The sequence below is a fragment of the Sapajus apella genome, unplaced genomic scaffold (assembly GCF_009761245.1).
Source record: "Sapajus apella isolate SASKATOON/1434 unplaced genomic scaffold, GSC_monkey_1.0 scaffold164, whole genome shotgun sequence".
Lineage (NCBI taxonomy): Eukaryota > Metazoa > Chordata > Mammalia > Primates > Cebidae > Sapajus > Sapajus apella.
In genome coordinates, this window is record NW_022437104.1 from 72,168 (window position 1) to 84,435 (window position 12,268).

General features: G+C 49.4%; 1 protein-coding gene across 2 annotated transcripts in view; it reads left to right on the plus strand.

Annotated features, from left to right (window-relative positions):
• Positions 1-965: 965 nt before the first annotated feature.
• GPR173 (G protein-coupled receptor 173) overlaps positions 966-12,268 on the plus strand; it is a 31,858-nt gene continuing 20,555 nt past the window's right edge. The window contains exons 1-2 of one of the 2 annotated variants that reach the window (XM_032267039.1): positions 966-1,976; positions 2,598-2,679. The gene's annotated coding sequence lies outside the window, so the exon portion shown is untranslated. The remainder of the gene's footprint in view (positions 1,977-2,597; positions 2,680-12,268) is intronic. The other variant, XM_032267038.1, reaches the window with a different exon arrangement.

Here is a 12,268-nt window from a genome sequence, read left to right on the forward strand (position 1 = left end):
ACAGGCATACACCACCATGTCCAGCTAATTTTTAAGATGCAAGTGGGTTCCAGGCCCACAGTCTGGTAGCAGAGCCTGCATTTCCTAAGCACAGGGCGCAGGTCTGAGTCAGCCAGTACCATTAGTGCCCAGCACTGGGCCTAACATAAAACTATTTGTCATAAATGAGGGAACCAACGGATGAAGGAAGAAAGGAAATAAAATACAATTTCTTACGTCAAGAAAATTGGAATTCTTGAATGCTGTAACTTAGGGGAGCCATGGAAGCATCATTTGGTCACGATTTAATCATATTTGAAACAAATATTTTTTTCCTTGTCTTCATAGCTCTGCCTACCAGATGTTCTCCTCCCCTTCCTATTCTGCTATCCTGGGACACGGCTTTAAGTATGGATTCCTGCCTTTCTGCTGACCCCGAGAAAGTGGGGATGGCACAGGAGATATCCTGAGAGGGGTTGTTCAGAGTTGTGTAGCTCTCCTTTTCCACCCCCAACCCCCTCAGCCAACCTCCAGGCCTTGCAGAGAAAATGCCCATAGAACCCCATTCTAAATCAGTTTATGAATCCCACCCTCTCCAGGCCCTAAGCACGCCTCCCATCCCAAAGCTTTTGAGAAACTTTCACCGGACCTTTGTCCCGACCCAGACCCTAGCATCCCCGCCGCCCTGCCTCCTCTGCACTTGTAGCCCATGTGAGTTGCTCTCTCAGCAGCCTCTTGGCTCTCTCTCCCCACCTCCACTCATGCCTCTCTTGAACATCTCAGAAAGGCCAGAGCCTGACTTCCCCAGCCAGCTATTGTCCTGGCAGCACAGCCGCCACGCCAGAGTCCCCACCCAGTCAGCCAGCCAGCCGGCTGCTCCCTGGCCTCTCCAGCCCCCACTCCCCGCCCCGCCCCAGGGAGGACCAGGCTGGCAGCTGGGAGTCTCCCTGCCTGCTCAGCCTCCCTTCTTCCCTCCCTCTCCCTCCCTGCCTCCCTCCTCCTCCGCCCGCCCCTGAGGCAGGGACCGTGCAAATCGAGGAGAGGGGGGACGGACAGGCCTGATGGGGTCCAGCTTAGGGCCCCGGACTTCCCAGTGATGCTCTATCCAGGCTGGGCGTCCTCAGCATCGTGGGACCTGGATTTGTGTGCACAGAGGTGGTTCCCAGGCCAGGAGGGCCCCTCCGGCAGGCCCTTGGTGCCCTCGTTTTGCATGAGGACCCCCCTCGGATGCTCTGAGCCACCCTCCTCAACCCGGATCTAAAACCCGGGACACAGCTATCAGGCCAGCCTCTCTCTCCACCCCACCCCCTCTTTCTGGCGTCCATCCCCTCCCCAACACCACCTCTGCTGCTGCCTCTGGCTGTGGACCTGCACCTCTTCCCCACCCCCGCCAGGCCTGGGGAGCGGGGTGAGCCTGGATGAGAGCCCCCCCAACCTGGGGCTCTCCCAGGCCATGGCCCGTGTGCTCCCAGGGAGGAGCCCCAGACCCTGAGCATCTGCTGGAGGCTTGGCAGAGGCCCCGCAGGGACCGTGTCTTCTGAGGACAAAAGGCGGCGGGCAGCAGGCAGACGGAGGGGGGGTGGGGGACGGGGGGACGGGGGACCAGCAGCCAGGCAGGCAGACGGGTAGCAGGGGCCAGCACTGGTCCCCCTCCCAGCTTGGCAGTGGCATGAAGATGGGGGTGGGAGTGTATAGTGGAGGAAGCACCTGCCGGGACCCCCACCTGCCAGCTAGTTGGGCACCCCAAGGCTGTGTGCTGCCCACCTGGTGTTCCCCAACACCCCCAGCCCTGCCCAGTGCACCCCTCCGGTGCCTGCTTTCCCTGATGCCTGCGATTTAGACCAGCCCGGCTGTATCCACGGCAACAGAAGCGGGAGTGTCACTGGCCGCCAGATCACTGAGGGTCCCACAATGTGGCCCGGGCTGTGATTTATCCTGGGTGAGACAGCTTGAGCTCCCATCGTGGATTCCAAGACATCCCTGCTGAGAGAGCCCAGGTAAGCAGTCAGCATCCCTCCACCAAGGATGGGGAGGCTGGGACTTCTGTTCTGTCTCCCCACACATATTTCAGAGTCTCCATCACTGCCATGCTCTCTGTCTCTCTCTGACTGTTAGTCTCTTTCTGCTCCATCACAGGGGCTCCTTGGCACCCAAGCCTAGAGACTCCTCATCTTCCCCATCTTCCCCAATCCCAAATGTCCCATGAGAAAGGGAACCACCACCTGTTTCCCCTCACAGGGTCTGTTTTTATCATCATGGTCACGTTTGGGCATGAAGCTGTGTTAATCTTTCCTTGTGTGCTGTCTGTGGAAGGGATGCCTGGGAGCCCGGCTGTGTTCGCTTCACAATGCCTGCACCCTGGGCAGGCTCAGCCTCTTGCGGCTGCTCCTCCTCTCCCTCTCCCTCCTCCTCCACTCTCCTCCAGGATCCTTGGCCTGCTGGCAGGGTGTGTGTGTGTGTGTGTGTGTGTGTGCGTGCGTGCATGCACCTGGGTAGCAAGCAGGTGGGTAGACATGACAGAGAAGCTGCTCCCAGACCAGACCACCCCCCACTCCTTCTTTCCTTCTTTCCTTCCTTCCTTCCACCACCCCCCGCCCCGGCCCCATCTCTCCCTACAGGTAGCAGACTTTTGCTCACTCGCCACTGAAGATGTTGCCGATTCCAACTAGTGGGAGGAAGCCACTGTAGGGCTGAAGGAAGGTGAGGTGGCTGGGGGAAGCACTTCCAGGCCATAGGCTGCCTGATGGTTCTGTGGGGGCAAAGACCAAGCCCCATGACAACCTGCAGGGGCCAGGAACAACATGGTTGTCCCCACAGTGTGGACCCCAGCCTCCACCACAAGGCTCTCTGTCTCTGTTTCAGATGCCCATGTTGTGTCTGGGATCCCCTGGATCTTGTGGCCTTGTGCCCAGTAGCCAGAGGTCCGTGTATCTGGAAGGGCAGGAAAGTCTGGTACACGGAGAACATGGATCCTCCCAGGGACACTTCCCCCTACTACTAGCTCTGCAACTTTAGTGGAAGCATGCCACCTACTGAACCTCAGTTTTCCCATCTGTCAAAGAGGCCGGCAACCCTTCCCTGATGGGTATGTGTAGGGACTGAATGAGTTGGTGCATGTAAGTAAGGGATGCGCATCGAGGTGGCACTCAAGCAATGTCAGCAAAGCTCATGGTCAACAATGTTGCTGATTATTCATGATTAATAGTGCTATTGATTACTTGGAGGAGGGACTGGTCCTTCTTCTCCAGGGCCTCAGTAGAGATCTGGGGAGGGCAGCAAGTGGGCAATAGAGGAGAGTGGAAGGGAGGCAGGAAAAGCCCTGTGTTGATACTTCTCATTTGTAGAGAATGATAAGTGGTTATGGGCAGAACCTCCCTCCCCCACCCCACTCCAGGCTTCTTTCCCTGCACTTGCCTGTTTGTTCGCGTGCGCGCGCGCGCACACACACACACACACACACACACACACAGAGGCTTGAGCCCCCATGAGCCAGTAGAGGCCTGGCTTGCAGCCTGCAGCCTTCCTGGCCCTGGTGATGTATGCGTCTCCCTGTTTGTGGGAGACTTGGCAAGAGTTTAGCCTGTGGTCAGTGGTTGGCAGGGCCTGGAGATGAGGCTGAAGCTCCTGAGATCACGGGGCTTTGGGTAGGGCTGGGGTGTGGCCCATGCAGCAGCCAGACATGTAAGGCACGCGTCCCGGGGAGCTGCTCACCTAGAGCCTGGGGTGGTGGAAGACTGGGGTCTGCTGGCTGATTTGGGGGTGTGGAGATATGATGGGACACAGACTATGGGGTCGGTGGCCAAAAGAAAAGGAGGAGGGGGAAAGACTGAGGCCCAGACGACCGTCTCTGTGGAGGCAGGGCAGGGGGTTTTGAGTTATAAAGTAGACTTTTCTGAAGAAGCATTTGGTGTAGGAGAGGACCTAGTCTATGGTCCAGAGGCCCCTGAGCCCGAGTGTGGCTGTATATATGCTACTGAAAATGTGTGGCTGCATGTGTAGTCTGTGTGTGTGTCTGTTCATGGGCACTGTGGCTGTGTGTGAACCTGTGTGTGTGAGCAGGCCATGCGATGGCATGCATGTGAGTGTGTGGCATGCATGTGTGTGTGCACCGTGGGGTGGGCATGACTTTGCATGTCTGTCTGGGTGAGCAAATGGGCATGTTTGATTTTGAGCCTGAGTGTGGGTGTGTTTTCTCTGAGCCAATGGTCCTGTTGAATGTCTGGTTGTATACATGTGTGGCATCAGTTTTTCTTTGAGTGTACGTGTCTGGTTGTATGTGTATGGGTGTGTGGGCTTCAGAATGCCTGGGTATGCATATCCAATTAGATGAATGCCTAGTTGTATCTGATTGTGCATATTGGTATGTGCTCACATGTGCATCTGACTGTGCATATTGGTGTGTGATCATGAGTGCAGGTGCATCTAAAGGGTGTGTTTGTGAGTGTAAGGACATATGTGTGCATGTCCATGCATGTATGAGAGGGTGTGTATGTGTGTGTATATATGAGTGTGTCTGTCCTGCATTTGTGTGAGTAGGCTTGTGACTTTCTGTGAATATCTATATGTGGCTTCTCCAGCATTTTAAATTATATAGATGTCCATGTGTGCATGTTCCAGTGTATATCACCTGTAGACAAACCTTTATGTTCACATCCGATTAGGGAAATGTTAGTGTAGGTGGGCACACTAGTATAAGGAGAACTAATTGTGTGGGTAGAGGAGAGTGTGTGAATGAAAATCTATTTTGTAGGTATGCCTACATGTGCACATTTGATTATGTATGTGAGTATGGCTGTGTGGAGGAGTGTATGTCTGTCTGCACACAAACACACACAAGCAAAAGGCTGTGTGCATAGGTGAATTGATGCACTGTCTATATGTTTAATTGTGTTTGTGTGTACACTGTTATGTGTGAGTACATGTCTGATTGTGACATGCATGAGTAGCTACTTGGGTGTGCATGTCTCATGTGTTTTGTCTGAATTTCTGAGTGTGTGAGTGTGCATGTGTATTTGAATATGCCTGTGAGTGACTGTGAGTGTATATGTGGGTGTATATGCTAGTACGTGTGAACATCTGGCTGTGTGTGTTTCATTGAACATGTCTGTATATGCTTGCCTGTTCATACACATCTGTGTGTGTGTGAATATGCCTGTGTGTATGCCTGTCTGAATGTACAGGCATACACACATACAATGTGTGAACATGCCAGTTTCTACAGTTCTAATTATTTGCATCTATGTGTTTGTGTTTATACATCTTTGTTCTGGAACAATGTAAGGAAATGTGCATGCATGCCACTCTAAGCCTATAAGTGTGTTAAAGTGTGTGTGTGTGTGTGTGTGTGTGTGTGGATGTGTGTGTCTGTGATGAGTGTGGATTGGTCTTTTTTGTGTGGATGTACAGTTGCGTGTATGTGAGTGTACTTCCATATGTGTATGCATGTGAATATACCTTTGTGTCCAAGTCCATCTGTGAGAATGTGGGTGTAAATGATTCCTCTTTATTCTGTAACTTCTCATATGGGTGTATGAACATGTGGGAAGATACATGGTGTACTATCTGGCTGTGCTAGTGTGAGCGTGTTTTGTGAATACATTTGTATTTCCATGTCTGAGTGTATGCATATGGGAATGAATTAATGAACAAGTCTATGTGCATATGAACATGCCCAGTTGTGTGTACAAGTCTGTGTTAGGAATGTCTGCATATCTATACATAATGTCATTTACAAGCATGTGCATATCTAGGTGTTTATGTGTGTGAGTACACCCACACAGGTGTGTGAGTGTGTAAATATATGTGGTCATGTCTGGGGGGTGTGTGTGCACACATTTGGGAGCTTGCCTCTCTGTGTCCATGTGTTTTCATCATCTCCTTGGGTGCGATACAAAGTCTGCTTGCGGACATGTGAAAGTATGCCTGTATGTACCCCAGTGTTTGTGAGTGAATGTATGTCATTCGTGGGCATTATGTCATGTGAATGTATGTCATGCATGCATGCCTATATTTAAGAGTAAACTGATGTACACGTGTGATTACGTACAGTGTGAGTGTGTCCATGTGTACGAATGAGTGTATTTGTGCATGTGCCTGTCTGTTGGTGTGACAGAGAGATACTTGGCCTCGGGCCTGTGCAGACTGGGCCTTACTGGTACGGGGATGAAAAGGGAGGATACTTACAAGTCTGTGTATCTCAGTATATATTTATGTGTATGACTGAGAGTCAGTAGCACCCTGCGAGACTATGTCTGTCTGTAAGTGTGTAGACATCCTGCAGATTGGCAATCTATGACACCTGAGCAGCCTGTGACCCCCATTCTGGGGCTTCTCTGGCCTTGACCATGTGATGGGCTTTTGTGGGGGGGGGTCTCAGGATAATTCCTGTCATTTTTCACACTCAAGAAGTGGGAACCAATTGTGGCCAATGTCCTACTGGGGAAAAGAGGCCTGTTTAGAAAAAGATTCCTTGAAACACAAAGACCTCCCTTCTCATCCCCCCGACCATCAAAGGCCGAGAGTAGAGTGGCATTGTATGGTATCTAAGGTTGGTAAATAATTTTCACTGAGAGAACCCAAATTATGCCATCCAGGCAGAAATCTAGATGTTAATGTGTATACATAAAGCTGAAAGTTCTGGGTGCGGTGACTCACGCCTGTAATCCCAGCACTTTGGGAGGCCGAGGCGGGCGGATCACCTGAGGTCAGGAGTTTGAGACCAGCCTGGGCACCGTGGTGAAACCCCATCTCTAATAAAAATACAAAAATTAGTTGGGTGTGGCGGCACGTGCCTGTAATTCCAACTACTCGAGAGGCTGAGGCAGGAGAATTGCTTGAACCCAGGAGGTAGAGGTTGCAGTGGGCTGAGATTGTGCCATTGCACTGCAGCCTGGGCAGCACAGTGAAAATTCCGTCTCAAAAAAAAGTGAAAGTATATCTTAGTAGAGTGTGTGTATGTGTAGGGGGGTGGTATATCTGGTGAGAGAGAAAGGATGTGGTCTGCATGTGTGTAAAAGAGAGCATGGGCCAGGTGCAGTGGCTCATGCCTGTAATCCCAGCCCTTTGGGAGGCCAATGCAGGTGGATGGCCCAAAGTCAGGAGTTCAAAACCAGCCTGACGAATACGGTGAAACCCCATTCTACTAAAAATTAGTTGGGCGTGGTGGTGCATGCCTGTAGTCCCAGCTACTCAGGAGGCTGAGACAGGAAAATTGCTTGAACCCAGGAGGAGGTTGTAGTGAGCCGAGATCACCCCACTGCACTCCAGCCTGGGTGACAGAGCAAGAATCGGTCTCAAAAAAAAAAAAAAAAAAAATAGAGAGAGAGAGCATGGGTGTATGAGTGTTTCTGGGTAGGATGTGCATATGAGGCATTTGAGTGTGTTTGGGAGTGGGCGGTGAGTGTGGCTGCATGTAAAGTGGCCTGTGTGAGTGGAGGATGGTGTAAGTGAGAGTTGGGTTGGGGATATATGTGAGGATGTGTATATTTGAGGGGTGTGTGAGTATGGGTTTACCTGGATGGTGAGATAGGGTGGGGGGTATCTGGGTGGTGTATGTGTTTGCTGATGTGGCTGTATCTGTATTGTGTGTGTAAGAGAGTGTGGGTATTTTCTGGGTGGAGTATGTATATGAGGGAGTATGGGTGTATTGGGGTTAGGAAGACCTAAGCATGGTTGTATCTGGATGATGTTTCAATAAGTGAGAGCACAAGTGTATCAAGGCAATGGAAGTGTGTGATAGGGTGTATAGTGATGGTGTGCATGAGAAAGAGAATTTGGGCACATCTGGGTGAGGGTGGGGCGTATGTAATTGGGGGTGTCTATGGAGTGTGTGTATGGGTGGTGTGTGTGAGACAGTATGGATGTATCTGCATTGTGTGTGTAGAGTGTGGGTAGATCTGACTGCTGGTGATTAAGAGAGAATTGGGGGTCTAGATTGTGTTTGTGTATAAGAGAGAGTGGGGGTGTTTCTGAGTGTGGTAGGGCTGTGAGCATGAATGTCTCCTGTGGGAAGAGCGTGTATGTGTATCTGGATGGGGTGTGAGAATTTGGGTTTAACTGGATTGGAGGTGAGTGTGGATGTAGTGGGGGAGTGTATCAGAATATAGGTGCATGTGAGGTGTGGGTGTATCGGGCTGGTGTGTGAAGAGAAAGTGTGTAGGTACATTTGGGCTGTGTGTAAGACAGTGTGTGGATGTGTTGGGGGTGGAGTGGGTTTGAATGTGGGTGTATCTGGATGGTGGGTGAGTGAGAGCATGGGTATATTTGGGGGATGGAGCATGTAGAAAGGTATGTCTGGACGGTGTGTGGTGAGAGCTTTGGTTGTATCTGGGTGGAGAGTGTGGGCGTATATATACTTGGGTGTGGGTGTGAATGTGTATAACTGGATGGGGTGTGTGAAAGAGAGTTGGGGGCACAGCTGACTGGGAAGTGCGTGTATGGAGTGTGGGCACCTGTGGGTGGTGTGGAGGAGACGAGAGCATGGGTGGATCTGAGGAGTGGGGCATGTGCAGAGGTGCACCTGGATGGCATGTGTGAGAGCTGGATATGTCCAGGTGGGATGTGTGTGTAGATGTAGCTGTACCTGGGTGGTGCATGTGGCTTTGAGTGGATCTCCATGGTCTATATGGGATGAATCTGGATGATGATGTATGAGAGGGTGGATGTGTCTGGGTGGGGCTTTGAGAGTGAGAATTTATTTGAAGAGAGAGAGAGTGAGTGTCTGTGTGTGTGTGTGTGTGTGTGTGTGTGTGTGTGTCTGTGTGTGGATGTATTTGGCTTGGGAATTTGTGTGAGTACTTGGGTGCAGTGTGGGTAAGTGTAGTGCCTTTGGAAGATATGTGTGTCATTGTGGGTGTGTCTTAATACTGTGTGTGAGAGACAGAGAGATTGCAGATGCACCTGGTTCAGTTATGAGGGCTCTGAGTTGGAGTGGGGTACAAGTTTGAGTGTATCTGTGTGATGTATGTGAGAGTGTGGGTGTACTGAATTGGGAGTTTGTGTAAGTGTGGAGGGCCTGTGCGTGTTAGTGCATTTGAGATGTGTGTATATGAGGATGGGTGTATTTAGATGGGATTTGTGTGAGAGGGTGTGGGTGTATCAGTGTTGGGTATATGTTTGAAAGTAGATGTGTTCAAGGAGAATGTGGGCACATCTGAGTTGGAGCATCTGAGAGTGTGGGGTACATCTAAGACCACAGATACCTGCAGGATGTGAGCAGGGCTCGGTCTATCTCTGAATGTCTACATGGCTATGAATCAGATGTGTATATCTAAATAGGATGTGTCATCTCTGGGTGGTGTGAGAATGTGCTGGGGTGTGTGTGAGAGTGAACCTAGGGAATGTGCATGTGGCCACATGTGAGTATGAGGATAGCATGTGTGAGTATTTGGGTGAGGAGCACGTCTGAGAATGTGGTGTATCTGTGTGTGTCTAGGTAGTATATCTGGCAGTTTTGTGTGTTTGATAGTATGGGTGTGTCTGGGTAGGGTGTGTGATTGTGGGCATGTGTATGAATGTGTATGTACTTCCCAGGGCATATGTATCTCTGCTGAAATGTCTGTAAATGTGAACATGTCCATGTTTGTCTACGTATGTGACTAGGTGCATGTGGCCATTTGTACCTGAGTGTATCAGCTGGATTGAGTGTGCATGTGCTCGTGCTAGAGCTGTGTGTATCTGTACTTGTACAGGAGGTGAGTGTATTTCTACATGTAAATTGGATCTGCAAGATCTCTGGAGGCAGCCTGTGTGTTCTAATCCTAGTTCTGCCATGTATTAGCTGTATGGCTTTGGGCAAGTCACCTAAGTTCAACGAAGCCCCAGGTCATTGCCGGGCATGGTGGCTCATGCCTGTAATCCCAGCACTTTGGGAGGCTGAGGCAGGCAGATCACCTGAGGTTGGGAGTTCGAGACCAGCCTGACCAACATGGAGAAACCACATCTCTACTAAAAATACAAAATTAGCCAGGCGTGGTGGCGTGTGCCTGTAATCCCAGCTACTTGGGAGGCTGAGGCAGGAGAATCGCTTGAACCTGAGGGCGGAGGTTGCGATGAGTTGAGGTCACACGATTGCACTCCAGCCCGGGCAACAAAAGCGAAACTCTGTCTCAAAACCAAAAATACCTCAGTGTCTTATCTGTAAAAGTGGGAGTGCTATTACCTATCTCATAGGATGAGGATTGGGTGAGTTATATGAAAGGCACTTAGAGGCCAGACACGGTGGCTCACACCTGTAACCCCAGCACTTCAGGAGGCCTAGGCAGGTGGATCACCTGAGGTCAGGAGTTTGAGACCAGCTTGACCAACGTGGTGAAACCTTGTCTCTACTAAAAATACAAAAATTAGCTAGACATGGTGGCACACACTTGTAATCCCAGCTACTCGGGAGGCTGAGGCAGGGAACTCACTGGAACCCAGGAGGTGGAGGTTGCAGTGAGCCAAGATTATGCCATTGCACTCCAGCCTAGGTGACAAGAGCAAAACTCCGTCAAGAGAGAAAGAGAGAGAGAGAAAGAAAGAAAGAAGAAAGAAAGAAAGAAAAGAAAAGAAAGAAAGAAAAGAAAAGAAAGAAAGAAAAGGAAAGGAAAAAGGAAAGGAAAGGACTTAAAACAGTGCCTGGCATGTAATGAGTCCCCTGCTCCATATAAACCATTATGTATTACCATAATTATTAGCCATGCCAGTGTGTAACAGTATGTGTCCATCTGTAAGTATGAATGGGGTTTCTATGTGCGTGTTTGCCCCATTATCTGTGTCTACATGTATGTGTGAGAGAATAAGCATATCCTTTGTGTATCTGAGTGTGTTCGTACATGAAAGTGAGTTTGTACTTCTGTGTATAGCATGTGTCCAGGGCGTGAATGGAGGGGGGGTCGGTCCCGTGTGTATATTTCCCACTGCACACACATCTGGGTGTATGAGTGCACATGCCTGTATCTGTGGTAGTGTAGTGTCTGTGAGTGTGGGTGTGACCTGCATTGCTGGTGTGTCTGCACACATAAGCATGCTTCTATCTGTTTGTGTGCATGCCAGTGTGTTTTTATCTGCCCATGTAAACAGGTTTCTAAAGGTCGTATGTAGATGTATGTATGTGAATCTCTGTTGGGAGTGCCTATAAATGTCAGAAAGTTGGTATCCAGGTTTATATGTGATGATCCAGGTGCGTGTGTGTGTGTGTATGTGTGTGTAAAGGGCTAGTGTCTATATGGCCATGTATCAGGATATGTGCATCTGGGATGTGTGGGTATATCTGCAGGTGTGAATGGGTGTGTGCATCTAAGGGTCTCTCTGTATTCATAAACCTCAGTGGCTATATGGGTGTGTATTCGTGAGTCTGCATTGCTCTACATGCCTGCTTGCCTTTGTGTGTGTGTAGCAGTGAGGCTGAGCCATGTGCTTGTATGTGTGAGCATGTCTGTATATGGATGTGTTCCAGGGCACATTCGTGAGAGTGATTTTGTGTAATAATATAGTGGGTTTTAATCTCTTAGTGTAAAAGCCAGTGGGGTGAGGCATGGGAGGGCCTGGATTTATAGGATGTGAGCAGGACTTGACCTATGTCTTCTTATGTCTGTGCATGTAAGACTGTATCTGTAAATGTATAGGATCATGTAATTTGGTTCATATGTATGTATGTCTATAAGTGCCTATGTGAATGGTGAATGCATCTCTGTCTAGGCCTGTATTTCTTTCTTTTTTTTTTTGTAGAAGAAAAACGATTAAGAAGGCTTTGAATTTTAAAACTAAAACTCTCAATACAATTTTTTTCTTTGTGAGACAGGGTTTCGCTCTGCCGCCCAAGCTGGAGTGCAGTGGCATGATCTTAACTCACTGCAACCTCCGCCTCCACGCCTGGCTAATTTTTGTTAAATACAATTTTTTTAACTCTTAAATCAGCTCAACTAATATATAATCAGTAGTTCAGCTGTGTAAGATTAAAGGTCCATTACTTTATTTAAAATAAAATAAGTTTTAGGACAGGTGTGGTGACTCACACCTGTAATCTTAGCATTTTGAGAGGTCAAAGTGGGCGGATTGCTTGAACCCAGGAGTTTGAGACTAGCCTGGGCAACATGGAGAAACCCCATCTCTAAAAAAATAGAAAAATTAGCCAGGTGTGATGGATGCACCTATAGTCCCAGCTATTTGGGAGGCTGAGGTGGGAGGATCACTTGAGCCCAGGTGTTTGAGGCTGCAGTGAGCCATGATCACACTACTATACTCCAGCCTGGGTGACAGAGTGAGACCATGTCTCAAAAAAAAAAAAAAAAAAAAAAAAAAAAAAAAAAAA